Raw genomic sequence first — 23,987 nt, forward strand, 5'->3', positions numbered from 1 at the left:
TATATGTATCCATGCATATATGACGCATATATGTATCCATGCATATATGACGCATATATGTATCCATGCATATATGACGCATATATGTATCCATGCATATATGACGCATATATGTATACATGCATATTTGTACTTATTTCTATAGTACATACTTTCACATATATTAGGGATACAAATCTTATATCTGAATGCCTTGAAATTAAATGCCTATAGTTGGAGATTTTGTCTATTGTGTGAATACCAAATATAGTATTTTAATACAATAATTCTGTGTTTTCTTTGTCATTTTTGACAAATACATCCACAAAGTACCATAACCATATGCCACAGCTTTAAAAATGCATCAGTATCACATGCATGTACACACTGTAAAACTTTTCACTGTAAATTTACAGTAAAATACTGGCAGCTGGGTTGCCATCCACATACTGTATTTTTACAACACTACTACAGTAAACAGCATTTACAGTACTCCACTGTAATTACCAAATACAGTATATACCACATTTTACATTATTAAACTTGTCGACAGCAATAAATTGTATTTTTACAGGGAATACTGCTTTGATTATTACATAATTAAAATATTATACTTTAAGGTTTCATAAGAGTAGTCACACTAGGAAAAAGAAAACAACATTTTCTGGGTTTTAAAACATTTATTTAGTTAAAATCCCATCTGTGAACATGTTGGCTGAATTACTTTTTAAACATAAAATGCAATTTTAACACTTAACAACAAACAGGTAACAGTTAGCACTTAAAGGAATAGTTCACCCAAAGATTTTAATTAGCCCATGATTTACTCACCCTCAAGTCATCCTAGGTCTATATGACATTCTGCTTTCAGACGAATACAATCAGAGTTCTATTAATAAATGTCCTGGCTCTTCCAAGCTTTATAACGACAGTGAAATGCTGTTTCTTTTTTGAAGTCCATAAAAGTGCAAACGAAATCCCATTCAAAGTCTGCAAGTTTTCACAGAAATTAGGAAACCTGTAGGCTTACAGTGGTGTTCTTGTTTTGCACAACTTGGCCAGTTTTCTTTGAAGTTACTTGTCCTTTCTTTGTTTTTGATCCACGTTCAGGATTGATGTCAAGAAACCGTCTAAAAGGCAGAAAAAAAAAACAACAATTAAATATTATTAACTGAGTGTATATATTTTGACAAAGAGAGACAGCACAAAGGCTGTCTAAAACTGAACAACATGAAAAAAAAAAAAATGCAATGTTGGATGTTGTTAAAAAAAAAAAAATGCAATGTTGGATGTTGTGATCAATAACTGATATTTTTTCTGCCCTGGTAAAATACATCAACTCAATGTGTCTGTTTACATGCACACTGTCAACTAACTAAATTTTTGGAAGTGGGGTTGCCAGATTTAAAGTTTTATTCTACAACTTTTGTCTACTCATCACCCAGCTCATTAACAATATCATCCCCTCATCCGGTGCCATCAGAGTATCAGTGGAAAGGCAGTCTTTAGACTCTCCGGTTATATAGAGCACACACTGCCAGAATCCAGCCCAAACATTTGTGACAGAAATAATTTAACTTAATTGCAAGCCTTGCAATGTTTATTGCATATATGACAACATGATTTACCAGACTAAAATGCATGTTTGCACCCAAAAATTTAAATTCTGTCTTTATTACTCACCCTCAAGACTTTTGTTCATCTTCGGGACACAAATGAAGATATTTTTGATGAAATCTGATAGTTTTGTCCTTCCATTGATATCAATATCATTGCAACTGTCAAAGCACAGAAAAGTGGTAAAAACATTGGTAAATATATAGCTACAGTGGTTCAACCTAAATATTATGAAGCAGGGTTTCTGCACATTTTTTAAAGTCAAATTTAAGGCTTTTTAAGACCCAAAGAAATCAAAATGAATACCATGCATTAGGGGTGCGCAATATTGACAAAATATGTCTCGATCGATATTTTCAAAGTTTTCTTGATAATAATTAGATAACATTTTACTGATTGTGTTTCTGTGCTTGGTGCCATGGCTTGTTTAGGCCTGTTGACAGCTGACTGACAAAGATATTCATATTTTTCATATTCTATGCAGTGGTCAGTTTACAGCAGTGACAGAAATTAACATTTTTTATTAAGGGGTAATATTTGCCACCTTAAATTGATTTCAAGGGGCATTTTCACCTATATATGGACATTTGTAGATGTTTCAACAAGATATCTTTCACATCTACTGCAGTCAGATTCACCCGTGTTCACGCTCACTTGTAATGACACATCAAGGATGTTAAGAGGCTAAAAGCAGGTTTAAACATTGCCCCATTGAAGTCAACAGGGTGCAAATTTTAAAAAGAGGATAACACGGTGTAGGCAACACCAATTTTTGTCGTTGTTCTCTGTATTGACAGCACTCCAAATTTACAAAAAATTGACTGGAGTTCTCCTTTAAGGTTGCACTAGTTACATGGATTATTTAAACAATGTTTTTACTAGCTTTCTGGGCCTTAAAAGTTGCAAAGACGTTGCTGTCTATGGGTGGTTCAGAAACCTCTCAAATTTCATCAAAAATCTTAATTTGTGTTCTGAAGATGAACGAAGGTCTTACAGGTTTGGAACGACATGAGGTTGAGTAATTAATGATAGAATTTTCACTAATCCTTCAACTGAAAACAACTTGCACTGACATATCTTAAAATATATGACTGCCACTGTTTTATCTCAAGATGCACACCAGTAATGTTTTTGTTTTTTTATGATACATTATTATAAAAGCTGCTTAAATACCCTAATTTTATTAAGGCCTAGACCTGGCTTAAGCTAAGCCCTGTATGGAAACCAGGGCCATATTGTTCATACCAGTAGTCAACATAATAAATACTGTCAAGTCAAGGTTAGTGACACAATTCAGTCTAATATATTATTTATTTATATATGAATGGCAAATATGCCAATGACTAACCTCTGAACAAACTCAAGGTGCTGCCTCTTCTTGGTACTGCAAGCTGAAGTTATAGGAGGAGGCAAACAGCGCTGCCAGGCCAGTGATGAAGTTAGGCTGTGATCCTTCACACACACCTTGACCTTCCAAACTTAAAGGAGAACTTGGTAACTTTTTTAACTTAATAAAACTGTCTAGAAATCATTTGGATGGTTAAACAACCTGTTCTGGTGATATTGGTGACTTTCCCCGCTCCCCCCAGCGTTCCCAGGCGGAAAACCAACCTTGCAACTTGCGCACTGCCGTCCCGGCAAAGTGAAATTGGAAGTCTCGTGAGAAGCGAGAACTAGAACGAGAACGAGCGCGAAACACAAATTGCTTTACGGCAATTCGACATAAACACACACGCATGTATGATGTATTACCAGATTACTCACCTCGGTAGACATAGCTCCACGCGATACAGTTGGCTTGCTCCGATCAAAACAAACGCACATGAGCAGCGGTAGAGAGGGGGAGGAGGCCGCCGCAAGTGAGTTTTTTACGACCGTGTTGTGAAATATACGCCCCCCCACAGCTGTAGGGGGAGCTCGTGGGGAAAACATGCGACAACAAAAGGGAAAATCAGCGAAGAAGTGACTAGAGTTCGCTAGAGTTACAGAATTCTCCTTTAATATCCAGCACTGGTTGCTTAGAGATTGACCTGTAATGGAATAAAAAAATAATTAAAAAAATATATTAATAATTAAAATAACTACTGTGGGTTCCACTGTGGTTCGATGTAGTTGTCTATTCATAGTTCTATGAATTAAATTTTTCAACTAAAAATTAAAATTGGTTAGAATGCTAAAATGCACTGGCATATAATTATGTTTGTTTTAAGCATAAACTCACTTAATTTTGACTTATTCTTTCAGAAAACAAGACAATTTTAACGTGTCTATTAAATGCTTCTTCATGTAAGAATTGTAGATATCTGGACTGGAAACAAAATAAAAACACTAATTAAGAAAAACATATTTTGCAGTGGGGTGAGTAAATGATGGCTTTTCATTTTAGGTTTCATCTACCCCTTTAATGTTAACATACCAGGAAATAAGTCGTGGACTTTCTGGCAAATGTAGATTGCTGGACATCAGCGACGCAAATTCCTGAAACAATTTTTAAAAAGGACAGCACAACCATGATCAACAGAACCAAAACATAAAACATATTACAAATTAATTAGATTTGCTTAATAATCTCTACTTATCTGCTTGAAGGATAACACCGTTGTTCTGACTATTTAAGTAGTCATTTAATTTTGGTTTTATTTAATTGGTTAAGATGCATCATGTGACTTAGGTTAGAGGTCGTTGTGGCCATCTTAGTTTTCACTTCACCACAGCAGTGATGCAGCAGCAGATGTCTCTCTGATAAAAGATAGATTCTTCTGTTATTTCATGCAAAAGAGGCCATCGTCTGTAAGTTTGTTTATTTAATATCATCCATGTTAAAAAAAGAGAGTATTTCATAGGATTTAAGAAAACATTTGCTGTACATTTTCAAAGAAGATTATTGTTATCTTTCTTACAATTTACTTTTATTCATACTCATTACTTAATGTACATTTTCTGTTTGTATTGTAGTTTCACAAAAATGTACGTTGTGGGACTGAAGATTTCAAAGTAAAACACCGAAAAAGAACTTCTTTGGTTTCGACTTTTTCTTCAACCCTCATCCTGTTTAACTATCTGTTGAGGTGCAACATACTTGCATCAGGGACAGAATAGTGAAAAGACGTAGCTTCAATCCAATGGAAAGACGGAATCTCTTCATTCAAGCTACAGAGTCTGCTCTCAAGTGAATGATCTCCTCATATCTCTTTCTTCATCAATCCAGTCTTGAACTTTGAGGTACTATCTATGCATTATATGTCATGGAGGGTGACAGAAAATCTGAGACTGAGAAGATACTGAAAACTAGTTCTGTTGTTACACGTTCAACAACATCATCAAAAAGGTCTAGTAGGACATCGGCTAGCATGGCTGCTGCCAAAGCACGAGCTAGAGCTGAGGCAGAGCGTACACGTGCATATTATGTCAAGAAAGAAACTGAAATGAAAGTAGAAAAAGTTTGCATGGAAGGCAGTCTTACAGCACTAGAACATGAAAAGGAGGCTGCTGCCGCTATGGCCGAGGCAAGAATATTAGAGGAGGCTGTAGAGAGCATGGAGGAAGGCAGTTATCGTTCACATAGCCCGATTGCTCCTGCTGCAGACCCTGTGCAGCGCACCAGTGATTATGTGGAGCAGCACTCAAATAACTCCATTGTTGTTCCTCCTGAGGAAATAAGTTTAGCCACTCCACCTGTTGATTTCATGAACCTGTATGGAAGTGAAAACAAGCAGTTAACGGAAAGCTCTCATAGGAGTGTGCCACCTGATTTTGTTGAACGGGTCAATGATTCAGTCTCAAAGCCTTACGCTATCAAGATTGAAAAGCCTCAGTCTGCCACGTACAGTCCAGTTAATTACTGGCCCCTTGCACAGACTTACAATTCTGGCGCTCCAATGCAGTCACCTTCCCACGGAGAAGTTGAAATGAGTGATTTAGCAAGGTTTCTTGCCCGTCGTGAGATCATTAGTTCCGGGCTCACAAAATTTGACGATCACCCAGAAAACTACTGGGCTTGGAAATCTTCTTTCTTAAATGCCACCAGTGGGCTCAAACTCACTTCCAGTGAACAGTTGGATTTACTGATTAAGTGGTTAGGCAGTCGGTCATCAGAATATGTAAGACGCAGCAGGTCAGTGAATATAAGGTATCCTGACGCAGGGCTTAAAATGGCATGGGATCGTCTAGAAGAGATGTATGGATCCCCGGAAGTGGTTGAGAAAGCACTTTTTGACAAAATTGAGAAATTTCCAAAAATCAATAAACAAGATCCTCTGAAATTACAAGAGCTCGGAGATCTGCTACGCGAGATTCAGTCTGCTAAAGCTGAAGGGTACTTGACAGGACTTTCTTATCTGGACACCTCCAGAGGAGTCAATCCGATCGTGGAGAAGCTGCCTTATCACCTGCAAGAAAAATGGATTTATCAGGGTTCTGAGTACAAAAGGAAGTATAACGTTACCTTCCCTCCATTCTCCTTTCTTACTGACTTTGTCTGTTAGGAAGCACATGCTCGAAACGATCCAAGCTTTAGCTTTAGTGCAGTCTGTACAACCCAGATCAAAGCAGAACCGTTGGTTAAAGGACAATTGCAAAGAAGGATGGCTGTGTCTACACACAAGACGGGTGTAACATCGTCAACCGGATTTCTTTCCACAAGAAGTTTCGATAATGAACCTATTGATGTTGAAAAGCAGTGTCCTATACATAAAAACAAACCTCATCCTCTGAGACGTTGCCGTGGGTTTAGAGCGAAGACTCTAGAAGAAAGGCAAACACTGCTTAGAGAAAATGGTGTGTGCTATAGGTGTTGTGCTTCGACGGTTCACTTGGCAAAGAACTGCAAGGCAGTAATCAAATGCAATGAATGTGAGAGCGACCGACATGTGTCTGCACTTCATCCTGGTCCTCCACCGTGGGCCAACAAAGACCCTTCATCAGATCATGGCGGGGAGGAGGATAAAAGCCCTTCTCCTACTGTAACTTCACAATGCACAGAGATTTGTGGAGACAGTCCAATACCCAAATCATGCTCTAAGATATGCCTGATAGGAGTATATCCTGAAGATCATCCAGAATTTATGGTGAAGATGTACGCAGTGCTCGATGAGCAAAGTAATAGATCTCTAGCTAGACCTGAGTTTTTTTATCTATTCAAAGTAAAAGGAACAGAGCATCCATACACTCTTCGAACTTGTGCTGGGTTAACAGAAACTTCAGGAAGAAGAGCCACTGGGTTTCAAGCTGTATCTATGGATGGAAAGACACACGTGTCACTCCCAACACTCATCGAGTGTAATTATATGCCTGACGACCATTCTGAGATCCCATCTCCCACCATTGCACGCCAGTTCCCTCACTTGAAATCTATTGCTCACGAAATTCCAGAGATAGATCCATGTGCTAAGATACTGCTTCTCTTAGGGAGAGACATCATCCAAGTCCACAAAGTGAGGAAACAGCTCAATGGTTTGAACAATTCACCGTACGCCCAAAAACTCGACTTTGGCTGGGTAATAGTGGGAAATGTCTGCTTGGGGTCAGCACATAAACCTAGCACAGTTGACGTGTTCCGCACAAACATACTTCTCAATGGACGTCCAAGCATATGTGAGCCATGTCCTAATCAGATACAGGTGAAAGAGAAGCTAAGCAGTAGAAATCATCCCATCTCTTTACATGGCTGTCATTTTTACCCACCCACTTGCCCTGAGTACTTGCTGGGCAACACTATTTTCGAACGGACACAAGACGACGAAAAAATAGCCCCTTCCATTGAAGATCGAGCATTCATGAAACTGATGGACAAGGAAATGTTCATTGACAGCGCTAACAGCTGGGTGGCACCTCTTCCTTTCCGTATTCCACGCCAACAGCTACCCAACAATAGGGACCTGAGTATGAAACGTCTCTTGTCACTCCAACAGACACTAAGGAAGAAGCCTCAAATGCAGGAACATTTCATCACATTCATGCAAAGGATTTTCGATGCAGGTCATGCAGAATTAGCTCCACCTGTGACGAAAAATGAGGAAGTGTGGTACCTGCCTATATTTGGTGTCTATCACCCTCGCAAGCCAGGACAGATCAGAGTTGTTTTTGACTCTAGTGCACAGTACAAAGGTCTTTCTTTGAATCAAGTGCTTCTCTCAGGACCTGATCTGAATAACTCCTTGCTGGGTGTTTTGCTGCGTTTCCGTAAAGAGGCAGTTGCATTTACTGCTGACATTGAACAGATGTTCCATAGCTTTGTGGTGAGAGAAGATCACCGCAACTTTCTCCGCTTCTTGTGGTTTGAGGACAATGACCCCTCGAAAGATGTCACCGAGTATAGGATGAAGGTCCATGTCTTTGGGAATAGTCCCTCTCCCGCGGTAGCAATCTATGGACTTCATCGTGCAGCTCAACATGGAGAACTTGAGTTTGGGAAAGATGCAAGAGCCTTTGTGGAGCGTAATTTTTATGTGGACGATGGCCTGAAATCAGTGCCCACGGCTGTGGAAGCAGTTGATCTGTTGAAAAGAACTCAGGAGATGCTAGCAAGTTCCAACCTGAGGCTTCATAAAATAGCATCTAACAGTCCTGATGTAATGAATGCCTTTCCTGTGGAGGATCATGTGAAAGATCTCAAGGACCTCGATCTGGAAAAAGATACTCCACCTATTCAGAGGAGCCTTGGTCTGAGCTGGAATCTTAAAACAGATACTTTCACTTTTCGTGTTGATGCAGAAGAGAAGCCTTTTACACGTAGAGGTGTCTTAGCAACTGTCAACAGCGTTTTTGACCCTCTTGGGTTGGCAGCACCTGTTACGATACAAGGAAAGTTCCTTCTTCGTGACCTGACAGCAGACACCAAAGACTGGGATGCCCCTCTACCAACAGTCAAGGAAGCTGAATGGGAGGCTTGGAAAAACTCTTTGCAAGATCTAGCTCAATTTGAAATACCCAGAGTGTACTCAAAGGTTTCGCTATCTTCAGCTCAAAGGAAAGAAATTCACGTTTTCTCAGATGCTTCCACAAAGGCAATTGCAGCAGTAGCCTACCTGAGAGTGATGAATGACAATGGATCATGTACTGTAGGGTTTGTGCTAGGCAAGGCTAAGCTTGCTCCACTGTCTGCTCACACCCTACCTCGATTAGAGCTTGGAGCAGCAGTCCTGGCAGTAGAAGTGGCAGAACTCATTCAAGATGAGATAGATATTACTCCAAACGCTGTAGAATTCTATTCCGACAGTAAAGTAGTGTTGGGGTATATTCATAACCAAACCAGACGGTTTTACGTATACGTGAGTAATAGAGTCCAGCGGATTAGGAAATCTACAAGGCCAGAACAGTGGCATTACATTTCCACAAGTCAAAACCCTGCTGATCACGCAACCCGTTCAGTGCCCGCCTCAGACTTGAAAGATTCCACATGGCTTTCTGGGCCTGCGTTTCTTTCTCATCCTGATTCAGAGTGTCTTGAAGACAATCCATCATACAATCTAATTGACCCTGATTCAGATGTGGAAGTACACTCTAACCGTACAGATCTGACACTCCACGACTTTCCTGTTAAACTTGGCTCACATCGCTTTGAGCGCTTTTCGACCTGGAAATGTCTCTTACAAGCTATATCCAACTTAATTCACATCATTCATTCATTCAGACTCGAAACTGAGTTGGCAAGTACCTGTAAGAAATGGCATCTTTGTGACAAAGCACTCCCAGAGGAACTTTCACAGGCAAAATTTGTGATATTACAATGTATCCAACAGGAGAGCTACCGTGTTGAGTTTGCTCGTCTTTCTGAAGGAAAGGAAATCCAAAAAAGCAGTGGACTGAGAACTCTGAACCCCTTCATTGACCGAGATGGGCTTCTGAGAGTAGGTGGCAGACTCAAGCATGCTCCTATAGAACAAGGAGAAAAGCATCCTTGTATCATTCCTGGGAAAAGCCACATAGCCCTTCTCATCACTAGACACTTTCATGAACGGGTCAAACACCAAGGTCGCCTTTTTACAGAAGGTGCGATCAGAAATGCAGGATTCTGGATCGTCGGGGCGAGAAAACGCATTCATAGTGTGATTCATAAATGCATCATCTGTCAGAAACTCAGAGGAAGAGTTGTTGAACAGAAAATGGCAGATCTTCCTCCTGATCGACTTGCCACTGATCCACCTTTCACTTATGTCGGCCTTGACGTCTTTGGGCCCTGGATGGTCGCCTCTTGCCGCACTCGGGGTGGCTTGGCAAACAGCAAAAGATGGGTACTCATTTTTACCTGTTTGAGTATTCGAGCAGTGCACTTTGAGCTGATTGATTCTCTTGATGCATCCACCTTTATCAACGCCCTCCGACGCTTCTTTGCCATAAGGGGTCCAGCAAAACAAATCAGATCAGACTGTGGCACAAATTTCAAGGGTGCTTGTAAGGAGCTTGGAATGCTTGCAGAGGAGCCTAGTTTTAGGAGCTACTTGAATGAGGAAGGATGTCGTTGGATCTTTAATCCCCCTCATGCATCCCATATGGGAGGAGCTTGGGAGCGACTTATCGGAGTTGCACGTCGCATATTAGACTCCATGCTGCTTGAAAACAGTCACTCTCTTCTCACTCATGAAATGCTGGCGACATTCTTGGCAGAAGTTTCTGCAATTATGAACGCAAGACCTCTCGCACCGATTTCAAGTGACCCAAATTCACCCGCCCTGTTGACTCCAGCCACTCTTTTGACTCAGAAAGTTGGTGTCTTGTCTCCTCCTCCAGGGGACTTTGAAAAGGATTTTTGCCGCCAGAAATGGAAGCAAGTTCAACAACTTGCCAGCACCTTCTGGGAAAGGTGGCGACGTGAGTACCTAGTCAATCTTCAAAGTCGCCGCAAATGGCACACGAACCAGCCTAACATCAGGGAAGGAGATATTGTACTTATGAAGGAGGCTCAAGTTAAGAGAAATGACTGGCCGATGGCTCTTGTCACTAAGGTCTTCCCAGGCGATGATGGAAAGGTCAGGAAAATTGAAATCAAGGTCACCAAGGATGGGAAGTGTAAAACTTATCTGAGACCTGTGTCCCAAGTGATTCTTCTTCTGTCATCAGAAGAACAGAATGAATAATGTTCTACAGAACTGTGGCATTGTTAGTAGTGGTATTTTTAAAATACCAGACGGGGAGTGTTCTGACTATTTAAGTAGTCATTTAATTTTGGTTTTATTTAATTGGTTAAGATGCATCATGTGACTTAGGTTAGAGGTCGTTGTGGCCATCTTAGTTTTCACTTCACCACAGCAGTGATGCAGCAGCAGATGTCTCTCTGATAAAAGATAGATTCTTCTGTTATTTCATGCCAAAGAGGCCATCGTCTGTAAGTTTGTTTATTTAATATCATCCATGTTAAAAAAAGAGAGTATTTCATAGGATTTAAGAAAACATTTGCTGTACATTTTCAAAGAAGATTATTGTTATCTTTCTTACAATTTACTTTTATTCATACTCATTACTTAATGTACATTTTCTGTTTGTATTGTAGTTTCACAAAAATGTACGTTGTGGGACTGAAGATTTCAAAGTAAAACACCGAAAAAGAACTTCTTTGGTTTCGACTTTTTCTTCAACCCTCATCCTGTTTAACTATCTGTTGAGGTGCAACATACTTGCATCAGGGACAGAATAACCGTCTAACTTCTTTGAATTAGGGAGTAGTTGTAGGACCATGGGATGGCAATCAGGAATAGGCCCACTACATTTGAAAACAGCATTAGGAACATGGATTTTCATGTGCTAGCAAAATTCTGACAACGATTCAAAAGCACGATCACAGAACTGACAGAATTTGACAGCATTTTTTTTTACCACATAGACTATAACTGTAACACTACTTAAAAGCACTTACATTAACAATGGCCATCAGATTACAAAGCCTAAAACGAAAAAAATATATATCAAATGCACGTCATGCAAATAGCATGGTAAAGGTTGCCTATTATATGAAATGTCGAAGTTAACGTTACTTGGTAAACAGGTGAACAGAGTCAGTGAATTGCTTGCGCGGCCACGGTAGTAAACCGCGTTCGCAAAATCAAACCAAATAACGTTACGTGAAAACAATGTAGAAATGCGAACGCAAAAAAAATAAATAAAATAACTTGTATATTGGCTTACCGTATCACTCAGTTGAACAATTCTCCATCTTCTCAAACTCTAAATCCCACTTATCGTCACGCGCAGATTATTCAATGACAAATTCTTCCATCCGTCCTCAGGTAGCTGCTACCTTTAACGTCGTCCATTTTCTGCTGCGTCACAGGCAACTAATGTTTGAAACACGAACCGAACCGAACCAAATCTCAAAAAAGCTTTAAAATTGCTCACAGATTCGCAGACATTGTTTATCTTGATAACAGAATGATTATTTGTTCAGTTGAATCCCGCTGACAAAACAAGTTTGCCTGTTGTAGCTGTCTAACGTTACTGTCTGCTCGCATGACGCGTCACATTTGAACTGAATTGAGCGCGAAAGAAATCAATCCCACAATGCAATGCCTTTTCAGTCAGTATGATGGTATGATCCTATATAACGAATTTATCAGGACGAAAACAGAAATGTGCTGTATATTTACAGCTGTTCTGTAAAAGATACAGCTTAATACTGTATTATGGAAATACAGTACAATTCTGTAAGAAATTCGTTGTAAATTTACAGTAAAGGGTTACAGTGTATGTTTACATACATTTATTAAATATGTGGAAAACAAATATGTATGTCACATATTTATAATTAATGTTGTCCATATATGCGAGAAACCAATACTATACTGTAATATATGCAGATATATGGTATCATATATGGATGAACTCAAATATTTTCTTCACATGTTTGTTCATATATGTTGCAGGCATATATTGTGTTCTCAGATAAATCAAATATATGTATAGATATATGTTGCAGTCATATATTGTGTTCTCAGATAAGTCAAATATATGTATAGATATATGTTGCAGTCATATATTGTGTTCTCAGATAAGTCAAATATATGTATAGATATATGTCATGCTATTTAAAATATAAGTACATATATGGCCATATATAAAATTTTTGTATGGGATATATATATATATATATATATATATATATATATATATATATATATATATATATATATATATATATATATATATTGTTTGTATGTATATATATATATATATATATATATATATATATATATATATATATATATATATATATATATATATATAAATAAAACTTAATGTCCAGAAACCTTTTTTTTTTCAATAAAAGGCATGTCTTTTTTTTATAAAAAAGTACAAAAAAAGTGCAACAGTAACTTATACTCAATCTAAGTAGTCCTTTAAAAACACTAAGTGCAGTCACAGTGTAGTGAAATAAGAGACTTGAGTAATAGAGTACACAAATAAACCTCAACTTAACAAGTTAAGATTCAACAAGAACAGTATTAAACCCAGAATGAAAATATTCATATTTCAAGTATCTCAGGTAATTTCATTCCCACAACCTGTTGCAATTATAAATAGCCCTTACCTGTAGGTTAAAGATGCTAGACGTTGTTTCAGGGTTTAACCACACTGTTAGCAATTGATGTAATTTTTACAATAAAATTTACAACAACATATTGTATTCATGTTTTTATTGTAAATACAAATGCATGATGGGAAATTTATGGACAGTCCTGTAATTTTGTTGTAACTACACTGTAGAAGCATTATTTTACAGCCACCGCATAGCATTGTGGGATTGCTGCGATTTGAATTTTGAAATTGCGCGGTACCGCGGTGGCCAACGGCACCAGAATCAAACACTTTTGGAAGAAGCAGCTTTTGGAAGGAACACATCTCAGGTATGAAACGTTAACATGAAATCTATTTTTATAAGTCTATGGATATATTAATACCGGTCATATGAGTGGTGATTGTTTCGTTTGGTTTTATTTCAGTGACATTAGCTTCTGTGACGTTCGCCCCGACTCGACTCGCTCACTCCCGGTAAAACAACACCATGAACTGACCGCGGTGAAGTGGCGTCTTCTTACTCAACCCATACGGAAAAAAGTTACCACATGCAGCTACAAGGTACGAGATATTCACAATTTTTCGCTTGGTATATTTCAGTAACATTAGCTAGAGTAATGTTAGATATAACGTTAGCTCAACAACTCGCCCCGCTCACTCCCGGGTAACGACGTTATAAACCTGAACTGACCGCGGTGAAGCGGCGTCTTCTTTAAGTTACTCAATCCATAAAGAAAATGGTAACGTTACCACATGCAGATACACGGCACTATTTTCAATGGAAAAACAAACATGGTGAGTAGAATCGAGTAGAGCTGAGCTTGTAACGTAGCCTAACGTTAATGGAAAACAACCACCACAATGACGATAGCTCAAATAACGTTAGCCCAGACTGTTAAAAATAAGCATTAACGTTAGCCCGATCAGTTAGCTCAGGTTATTATTGCATTGATTACACGTGCTACTGGACAGGCTGTCGTAACATTATTAGGACTTCTGCTTTGCTGTCTTGTAATCGGGGGTCTTGAAGCCGTGGTTTGCACACTAGCATAAACGAAGTTTGTAGATTTTACGGTCACTGAATAAACACAAGCAAATTTTAGTTGAAATATGGGTTTTAATTAAACGACAATGCTGGTATCTTTAATTATGTGAGTCAGCTATAACTGTGAGATAAGCTGAATATAGCATCTGGTATGCTCATATGTTATAACATTACTTTGTGCTTGGCAAACCAGGTTGGAAGAGCAGTCATGTAACTGTCTGTATCTAAAATAAACTGCGCGTGCGCAACTAAATCCAACCAGCATCGTCATAAAATTATTATTTTTTCCGGAGCCTGGGTTCTGTTGAAAAGCTTTCAATGCTCTCTTTGTCTTCAGAAAAGGCAGAAAATTATCAGTAGTATTAAAATTAAGTTAACCATTTTGTTTGTCTCAAATTACATGTGGCTGCCTGGCAGACTATATGGACTAAAATAATAATATATTTTTTATTTGGTATTTGTGTAATTGGTAATACATTTGGTAATGTTTACGTTTTTTATTCCCTAGCCTAGCCCTCTGCCACAGCTGCTGATATCCAGAGAGAGAGAGAGAGAGACCTATCCAGCACACCTTGCTAAATTGTGCAAGGTATATTCTTCCATTATTTTATAGAGTAGTTCACTTTTAAATGAAAATTACCCCATGATTTACTCACCTTTTATTATCATATTGTGTTCATGCATTTCAGAAGAGACACTAATAGCAACAAGTGTTCATAGAAGGAACAGTTGTGATGGGGCCCAAAACAGTCTTTTGAATGGAGTGGCTGAAACCTTCGCTGCTTACTATGTGTTCAACATGCAGTATCCTAAAGACGCCTCAGGGACTTTATACAAAGGTATGTTTAAACTGTTTACACACTAATAAAGAAAATGAGGTAACACTTTACGGTAAGGGTACATTAATTATCATGAATTCATGTATAAATTCATGCATGAATTACGCATTCATTCATGCATTAATATCTCATGAATCATCAGGAAATAACACAAGTTCAACGTTTTTCATTCATGACTTCATGAGTGAACAACACCTTAATAAAAAAATTTACTAATATGAGTATATCATCATGAATTATGATTTATTACGCATGATCGTGATGCTTTTCTTTGTTCACAGTTATGCGACCATTAGCACATTGTTCATCAGTGTTTCTAAGGACCAAAGAAAACACTGTGAACAAAGAAAATATCATGATCATGCGTAATAAATCATAATTCATGATGATTTACCCATCTTAGTTATTGTTTTAATTAAGGTGTTGTTCACCCATGAAGTCATGAATGAAAACGTTGAACTCGTGTTAGTTCCTGATGATTCATGAGATATGAATGCATAATTCATGCATGAATTTATACATGAATTCATGATAATTCATGTCCCCTTACTGTAAAGTGAATCCATCATTCTCATATGTAACGTCCCATGAATTATTACCTTATTACCAGTATTGTTAGGTTCTATGATATATTCTATGCAATGATGTCAATAGATAGGTTTCCATCCAATTAAAACATAACTTTTAAACGCATTCGTAAAAATTTGGCAAAAAAACCCTCTAATTGGAGAGCATTTCAATCAACTCTGTTATGCGAATTATAAATGGTCACGCACCTAGGAGTCGTGAACAGCTGTGGGATCAAAACGTAAGGTTGACAGGGCAACTTGAAACACCTGATATAATTGCAAAAAATGCAAATTTGTCAATCCACATAGAAGTTTTTGTTCACATTAGAATATTTTATGTGAATTTTAACCGTTTCCAGTCAGGATTTCTTTTTCAAATGGTTAAAATGTGCATTAAAAAGTTGGATGGAGACCCACCTATTGCTGTTAAGTGTCTGTTCTATAGTAGAGTTGGTTTTCCCCTGCAGGACATAATTTGTGTAAACAGAAGAGACTGACGGACAACAGTTTAACATTACAACTTTCATTAATTCATTAAATTAAATTGTATGGTTAAAGTTGTTAATGTTAAATAAATACATCAAAGTCATTTTATTTTATGAGCAAGTAGGTTACTTATGTTTTTTACACAGTATTTGTCATTATTTAACAGATATGAAAACTTTAACTTTTTTCCTCTCTCTCGGTTTTCAGAGCTTTTTGTGGAATCCACTCCCAGACGGGCAGTAAAGCCGAGAAGAGACACAGGCTCAACGCACCTGTTTGCACCCTCCTAAGAAAACTGGACTTTGAGTTGATGGGATAGTAACATGAACAACTTCCCCTATGCAGTTCAAGTCTGGCTGGACACCTTTGTTCCATATCATCGTGTTCCCCTTGACGATAGGCTGCCTGGACGTCTGGAAGTGAGCTTCTTCATTAAAGGGATACTCCACTTTTTTGGAAATAGGCTCATTTTACAACTCCCCCAGAGTTAAACAGTTGAGTTTTACCGTTTTCGAATCCATTCAGCCGATCTCCGGGTCTTTAGAAGAATGTCAGAGTTTTTGGTCCCATTGACTTCCATAGTATATATTTTTTCCAGAGGTGTCAAGTAACGAAGTACAAATACTTCGTTACATTACTTAAGTAGAAATTTTGGGTATCTATACTTTACTGGAGTAATTATTTTTCAGACGACTTTTTACTTCTACTCCTTACATTTTCACGCAATTATCTGTACTTTCTACTCCTTACATTTTAAAAATAGCCTCGTTACTCCTAGTTCATTTCGGCTTGTTTTCATTCCGTCTTGTCGTCGTTAAAAATAAATAAATAAATTGGCCAATTACACAAACGGTTAATAGATCTGAGTCCCGCCTCCTGAACACACATCGCTAAACTGATTGGCTTTGTGTTTTCTTTCTAACTTGTGAGAGGCTGTAGTCATATTTGGTTGTGCGAAGCGCCAAAACTTCTCCGAGTCCTAAGGAAACCTAGATGCGGTAAGCGAGGGAGAAATCAATAGTTCTGTGCTCAAGAATACGGGGCAAATCGCGTCAAATATTGATTTGGGGACAGACCTTTTTACAATATAATGACAATCGTAACATAACACTAACATAATCGTTAGTGTGTGTGTGTGTGTGTGTGTGTGTGTGAGCGAGAGAGTGTGAGTGTTGTGTGTGTGTGTGTGTGTGTGTGTGAGCGTGAGCGAGAGAGAGAGAGAGAGAGAGAGAGAGAGAGAGAGAGAGAGAGAGAGAAGAGAGTGAGTGAGTGAGTGAGTGAGTGTGTGTGTGTGTGTGTGTGTGTGTGTGTGTGTGTGTGTGTGTGTGTGTGCAACTCTACATTATAGGGTCAAAATATCCCCACAAAGATGTCAATATTCAAAATCCTTGTCCTTTTTTTTTCTTTCTTTTTTTTCAGAAAACAGCTTATAAATCAGACTTTTGTTTTTTGAAAATGTAAAAATGCAGACAGTTTTCTGTAATAGGTAAGGTTAGTCTATAGGGGGGTAGAATACACAGTTTGTTTGTACAGTATAAAAATCATTCTATGGAAAGTCCCCATAAAACATGAAAAAAATAACATTGCTTGGTCTGTTGGAGGCTGGTCTTGTTGAAATGAGAGGCCTGTTGATCAAATCATCCCAGTCTCATCAGCTGGACTGAAAGAAGTTTCAGTGCTCTTTGTAAATAACCCTCAGTTATTTGATTTAGTTTTGGGTATTAATATATTAACTCTTAGGACACTGAAAACATGGCTCAGAGGTCACAAGTGACACAGTATTGCTGTGTGTCGTGTCCAACAGGACAAACTGGACAGTATTGATGTGAAACATATGCCAACAGTTCATTTCTGTTAAATGATTAGTTCACTTAGTTAAAAATGAAAATTCTGTCATCATTTACTCACTCTCGAGTTGTTTCAAACCAGTTTCTTTCTTCTGCTGAACACATAAGAAGATATTTTGAAGAATGTCGATAACCAGACAGTTGATGGTAGCCATTGACTTCCATAGTATTTTTTTTTTTCCTACTATGGAAGTCAATGGGGTCCATCCACTGTCTGGTTATCGACATTCTTCAAAATATCTTCTTATGTGTTCATCAGAAGAAAGAAATTCATACAGGATTGAAACAGTTTGAGGGTGAGTAAATGATTTTCATTTTGGGGTGAACTATATCACTTTAATGAAAGATGCAGACATGTGTTTGGCTTCTTCAAAAAGCAAGGAACAAGACAGTATTGCACTATTGCATTGCACTATGAGTGGAGTAAAGTTAAGTCTCTGTTAAACTGCCACCATGTCTTTATTAGTTATTTGTAACATTACAGAATTAATTAATTTACGTATTGTTAAGGTCAATATAGACTAAAAACCTTAATACATTATCCTATTAGTTTCCTGATTCCTCCGCTTATTTAGCTTATTTATTTAGAAAATTAATTTTCTATGGGGGCATATATATGGCTGAAACAGGTAGCCTAGTGCATCATCCCAAATTTTTCAACATCAACATTTTAATATAATTATAGTCAAATGTGGCCTTTAGAGAAATGTGTTTTTTTGAGGAGGGGGGTAGTGCACTATATAGGCCCCAGTGGCGCGGCCTAAGCTTTTGTCCTTAATGGCATTTTTTGTCCTTAATGGCATTTTTTTCCTTACATTACTTTTACTTTTATACTTTAAGTAGTTTTGAAACCAGAACTTTTATACTTTTACTTGAGTAAAAAGCTTGAGTTGATACTTCAACTTCTACAGAAGTCTTTTTAAACCCTAGTATCTATACTTCTACTTGAGTAATGAATGTGAATACTTTTGACACCTCTGATTTTTTCCTACTATGGAAGTCAATGGGACCAAAAACTGTCTGGTTACTGACATTCTTCTTGGTCCCATTGACTTTCATAGTAGGAAAAAATATATACTATGGAAGTCAATGGGACCAAAAACTCTGACATTCTTCTAAAGACCCGGAGATCGGCTGAATGGATTCGAAAACGGTAAAACTCAACTGTTTAACTCTGGGGGAGTTGTAAAATGAGCCTATTTCCAAAAAAAGTGGAGTATCCCTTTAAAAGTAAAATTTTGTTTGTGTGTGATAAAGTGGATACTTTAGTAATATGTATTTTTGCACAGTTTGTTAATAAAAAAAAAGAAAATATACCATTGTTGTGTTTTTAATTGGCGAATACGGAAAATGACAGCTTTTTACTTGTAATATTTATACTTGTAATGTTTTACAGTATATTGATTTGTCCTGTGAAATTACAGGAAATTCCTGGCTACTGAGTTGCCGTAAATATAACATTTTGCTGTAATATTTACAGTATTCTATCCTGTGAAATTACAGGAAATTCCTGGCAAATACCCGTAAATTTACATGATTATTGTAATTAATTACAGTAGGGATGTTGTATTAAGTATTACAATAACAGTCCTGTATACTGTTTACAGTAAATTTACGGCAACTATTAGCCAGGAATTTCCTGTAAAATTACAAGAAATTTCTAACAGTGTGTCTGAATTACGGCTTTTTTTACAGCAAGGGTTAACAGTGTAGTATATTTATTAGTAGTAGTAGTAGTAGAATAGCAGTACCACTACTACTGCTGCTGCTATTAGCAGTTCTGTTTTAAAATTGTAATATTTCTTTCTTTTTAAGTGAAAGCGAGGCCTGATTACAATAAACATTCTGTTGGAAGTAGAGATTGTGGCGGTAAGGCTTCTCTTGTCTTCTACTTCTCTTGTCAGTGTGTATACAGTCCAAAAGTCCAAAAACCTTTGCATTTCTCTATCTTAACAAGTGTGTGTGATACCTGATGATCATGTTCTCCAGCATGCTTTAAAAATATTCTAAAGAGCATCTTGGAAGAAAGAAAATTTGACTGAAAAACAGGTTTGCATGATTAATATAACTTATAATGGCAACCCCGACCTCAACCGTGTGGAAATATTTCAACCAGACCGAAGACAAAACTAAAGCAACGCTGTGTTTATGAAATGCAAAAACGGCAATTGCCAGGTTGTCTGCCTGGATTACCTGTTTGTTTTATTAAAAGTAATGCTTGCACATGGATTCTCTCTCTGCGTCATTCCTGCCTCATCGTAACAGAACGACCGACCAAAACGATGAATCCAGCAGCAAAGCCTGAGTCTCTTCACGTCATGCCTGCAAAGCCTAAGTCTCTTCGTGTCATACCTGATCTTCACGTCCCGTCCAGTTCAGCCGCATCTTCGCCGCCGCTGGTCCCGTCAAGCTCAGAGCGCACTTCTGCTGATCCAGAGACTGTTCACGTCGCTTCTGCTGATCCAGAGCTTCACGCCAGTCCAGCCAAGCCTGCACTTCACGCCAGCCCAGAGTCTCCTTCGCCGCTGGTCCCGCCCAGCTCAGAGTCCTCTTCATCGCTGGTTCCGCCCAGCTCAGAGCTCTCTTCGTCGCTGGTTCCGCCCAGCTCAGAGCCCTCTTCGCCGCTGGTTCCGCCCAGTTCAGACCCTTCTTCGCCGCTGGATCTGCCCAGCACAGAGCCCTCACCTCTGGATCTGCCCTCACCGCTGGATCTGCCCAGCACAGAGCCCTCAGCGCTGGATCTGCCCAGCACAGAGCTCTCATCGCTGCCCAGCACAGAGCTCTCATCGCTGCCCAGCACAGAGCTCTCATCGCTGCCCAGCACAGAGCTCTCATCGCTGCCCAGCTCAAAGCCTTCTTCACCGCTGGTCCTGCCCAGCTCAAAGCCCTCTTCGCCGTTGGTCCTGCCCAGTTCAAAGCCCTCTTCATCGCTGGTCCAGGACTCTTTACCGGGGAGCCTCCCCAAGAAAATTTTTGGGGGGGGCAATACACCTCCGGACCAGTCCGATCCGCCCTGGCCGCCCGAAGGGTCTTCTCCGCCGTGGTCGCCCAAAGGGTCTTCACCGCCATGGCCATCCGAGGGGTCTTCACCGCCGTGGCCACCCGAAGGGTCTTCTCCGCCGTGGCCGCCCGAAGGGTCTTCACCGCCGTGGCCACCCGAAGGGTCTTCTCCACCGTGGCCGCCCGAGGGGTCTTCACCGCCGTGGCCGCCCAAGGGGTCTTCGGACAAGATGGCCAACTCCACGCCTGTGTCTTCGGACAAGATGGCCGACTCGACGCCTTTGTCTTCGGACAAGATGGCCGACTCCACGCCTTTGTCTTCGGACAAGATGGCCGACTCCACGCCGGTGTCTTCGGACAAAATGGCCGAAACCACGCCTGTATCTTCGGACAAGATGGTCTCCTCTGAGCCGGTGTCTGTTCCTGTGCCATGGTCGCCTGAAGGGTCGTCTCCTCCCTGGCCGCCTGAAGGGTCGCCTCCACCCTGTTCGCCTGCACTGCCTGCTCCGCCCTGGTCGCCTGCTCCGCCCTGGTCGCCTGCACTGCCTGGTCCGCCCTGGCCGCCTGAAGGGTCGCCTGCACTGCCTGCTCCGCCCTGGTCGCCTGCTCCGCCCTGGTCGCCTGCTCCGCCCTGGTCGCCTGCACTGCCTGGTCCGCCCTGGCCGCCTGCACTGCCTGCTCCGCCCTGGTCGCCTGCTCCGCCCTGGTCGCCTGCTCCGCCCTGGTCGCCTGCACTGCCTGGTCCGCCCTGGCCGCCTGAAGGGTCGCCTGCACTGCCTGCTCCGCCCTGGTCGCCTGCTCCGCCCTGGTCGCCTGCTCCGCCCTGGTCGCCTGCACTGCCTGGTCCGCCCTGGCCGCCTGCACTGCCTGCTCCGCCCTGGTCGCCTGCTCCGCCCTGGTCGCCTGCTCCGCCCTGGTCGCCTGCACTGCCTGGTCCGCCCTGGCCGCCTGAAGGGTCGCCTGCACTGCCTGCTCCGCCCTGGTCGCCTGCTCCGCCCTGGTCGCCTGCACTGCCTGGTCCGCCCTGGCCGCCTGCACTGCCTGCTCCGCCCTGGTCGCCTGCTCCGCCCTGGCTGCCTGCACTGCCTGGTCCGCCCTGGCCGCCTGCACTGCCTGCTCCGCCCTGGTCGCCTGCACTGCCTGCTTCGCCCTGGTCGTGCCCAGTTCAAAGCCCTCTTCATCGCTGGTCCAGGGCTCTTTACCGGGGAGCCTCCCCAAGAAAATTGGGGGGGGGGGGGGGCAATACACCTCCGGACCAGTCCGATCCGCCCTGGCCGCCTGAAGGTTCGTGGCCGCCCGAAGGGTCTTCTCCGCCGTGATCGCCCAAAGGGTCTTCACCGCCATGGCCACCCGAGGGGTCTTCACCGCCGTGGCCACCCGAAGGGTCTTCTCCGCCGTGGCCGCCCGAAGGGTCTTCACCGCCGTGGCCACCCGAAGGGTCTTCTCCGCCGTGGCCACCCGAAGGGTCTTCACCGCCGTGGTCACCCGAAGGGTCTTCACCGCCGTGGCCGCCCGAGGGGTCTTCACCGCCGTGGCCGCCCGAGGGGTCTTCGGACAAGATGGCCAACTCCACGCCTGTGTCTTCGGACAAGATGGCCGACTCCACGCCTTTGTCTTCGGACAAGATGGCCGACTCCACGCCGGTGTCTTCGGACAAAATGGCCGAAACCACGCCTGTATCTTCGGACAAGATGGTCTCCTCTGAGCCGGTGTCTGTTCCTGTGCCATGGTCGCCTGAAGGGTCGTCTCCTCCCTGGCCGCCTGAAGGGTCGCCTCCACCCTGTTCGCCTGCACTGCCTGCTCCGCCCTGGTCGCCTGCACTGCCTGGTCCGCCCTGGCCGCCTGAAGGGTCGCCTGCACTGCCTGCTCCGCCCTGGTCGCCTGGTCCGCCCTGGCCGCCTGCACTGCCTGGTCTGCCCTGGCCGCCTGCACTGCCTGCTCCGCCCTGGCCGCCTGCACTGCCTGGTCCGCCCTGGCCGCCTGCACTGCCTGGTCCGCCCTGGCCGCCTGCACTGCCTGCTCCGCCCTGGTCGCCTGATCTGCCCTGGTCGCCTGCTCCGCCCTGGTCGCCTGCACTGCCTGGTCCGCCCTGGCCGCCTGCACTGCCTGCTCCGCCCTGGTCGCCTGCTCCGCCCTGGTCGCCTGCTCCGCCCTGGTCGCCTGCACTGCCTGGTCCGCCCTGGCCGCCTGAAGGGTCGCCTGCACTGCCTGCTCCGCCCTGGTCGCCTGCTCCGCCCTGGTCGCCTGCACTGCCTGGTCCGCCCTGGCCGCCTGCACTGCCTGCTCCGCCCTGGTCGCCTGCTCCGCCCTGGCTGCCTGCACTGCCTGGTCCGCCCTGGCCGCCTGCACTGCCTGCTCCGCCCTGGTCGCCTGCACTGCCTGCTTCGCCCTGGTCGTGCCCAGTTCAAAGCCCTCTTCATCGCTGGTCCAGGGCTCTTTACCGGGGAGCCTCCCCAAGAAAATTTGGGGGGGGGGGGGCAATACACCTCCGGACCAGTCCGATCCGCCCTGGCCGCCTGAAGGTTCGTGGCCGCCCGAAGGGTCTTCTCCGCCGTGATCGCCCAAAGGGTCTTCACCGCCATGGCCACCCGAGGGGTCTTCACCGCCGTGGCCACCCGAAGGGTCTTCTCCGCCGTGGCCGCCCGAAGGGTCTTCACCGCCGTGGCCACCCGAAGGGTCTTCTCCGCCGTGGCCACCCGAAGGGTCTTCACCGCCGTGGTCACCCGAAGGGTCTTCACCGCCGTGGCCGCCCGAGGGGTCTTCACCGCCGTGGCCGCCCGAGGGGTCTTCGGACAAGATGGCCAACTCCACGCCTGTGTCTTCGGACAAGATGGCCGACTCCACGCCTTTGTCTTCGGACAAGATGGCCGACTCCACGCCGGTGTCTTCGGACAAAATGGCCGAAACCACGCCTGTATCTTCGGACAAGATGGTCTCCTCTGAGCCGGTGTCTGTTCCTGTGCCATGGTCGCCTGAAGGGTCGTCTCCTCCCTGGCCGCCTGAAGGGTCGCCTCCACCCTGTTCGCCTGCACTGCCTGCTCCGCCCTGGTCGCCTGCACTGCCTGGTCCGCCCTGGCCGCCTGAAGGGTCGCCTGCACTG

General features: G+C 42.6%; 3 long non-coding RNA genes across 3 annotated transcripts; 1 reads left to right on the plus strand and 2 right to left on the minus strand.

Moving 5' to 3' along the window:
* Positions 1–655: 655 nt before the first annotated feature.
* On the minus strand, positions 656–3,073 carry LOC309503663. Its single transcript, XR_014207795.1, has 3 exons — positions 2,945–3,073; positions 1,663–1,757; positions 656–1,109 (listed from the first exon to the last, which is right to left on the minus strand). It is a non-coding gene; the product is annotated as an uncharacterized lncRNA (long non-coding RNA).
* Positions 3,074–11,226: 8,153 nt separating this feature from the next.
* Positions 11,227–12,447, minus strand: LOC309503240. Its single transcript, XR_014207578.1, has 3 exons — positions 11,716–12,447; positions 11,447–11,474; positions 11,227–11,293 (listed from the first exon to the last, which is right to left on the minus strand). It is a non-coding gene; the product is annotated as an uncharacterized lncRNA (long non-coding RNA).
* A 707-nt stretch (positions 12,448–13,154) lies between these two features.
* LOC309503121 lies at positions 13,155–16,628 on the plus strand. Its single transcript, XR_014207509.1, has 4 exons — positions 13,155–13,662; positions 14,655–14,735; positions 14,836–14,985; positions 16,248–16,628. It is a non-coding gene; the product is annotated as an uncharacterized lncRNA (long non-coding RNA).
* The last annotated feature ends 7,359 nt before the right edge of the window (positions 16,629–23,987 follow it).

This window comes from Leuciscus leuciscus, assembly GCF_965113295.1.
Source record: "Leuciscus leuciscus genome assembly, chromosome: 1".
Taxonomy (NCBI): Eukaryota; Metazoa; Chordata; class Actinopteri; order Cypriniformes; family Leuciscidae; genus Leuciscus; species Leuciscus leuciscus.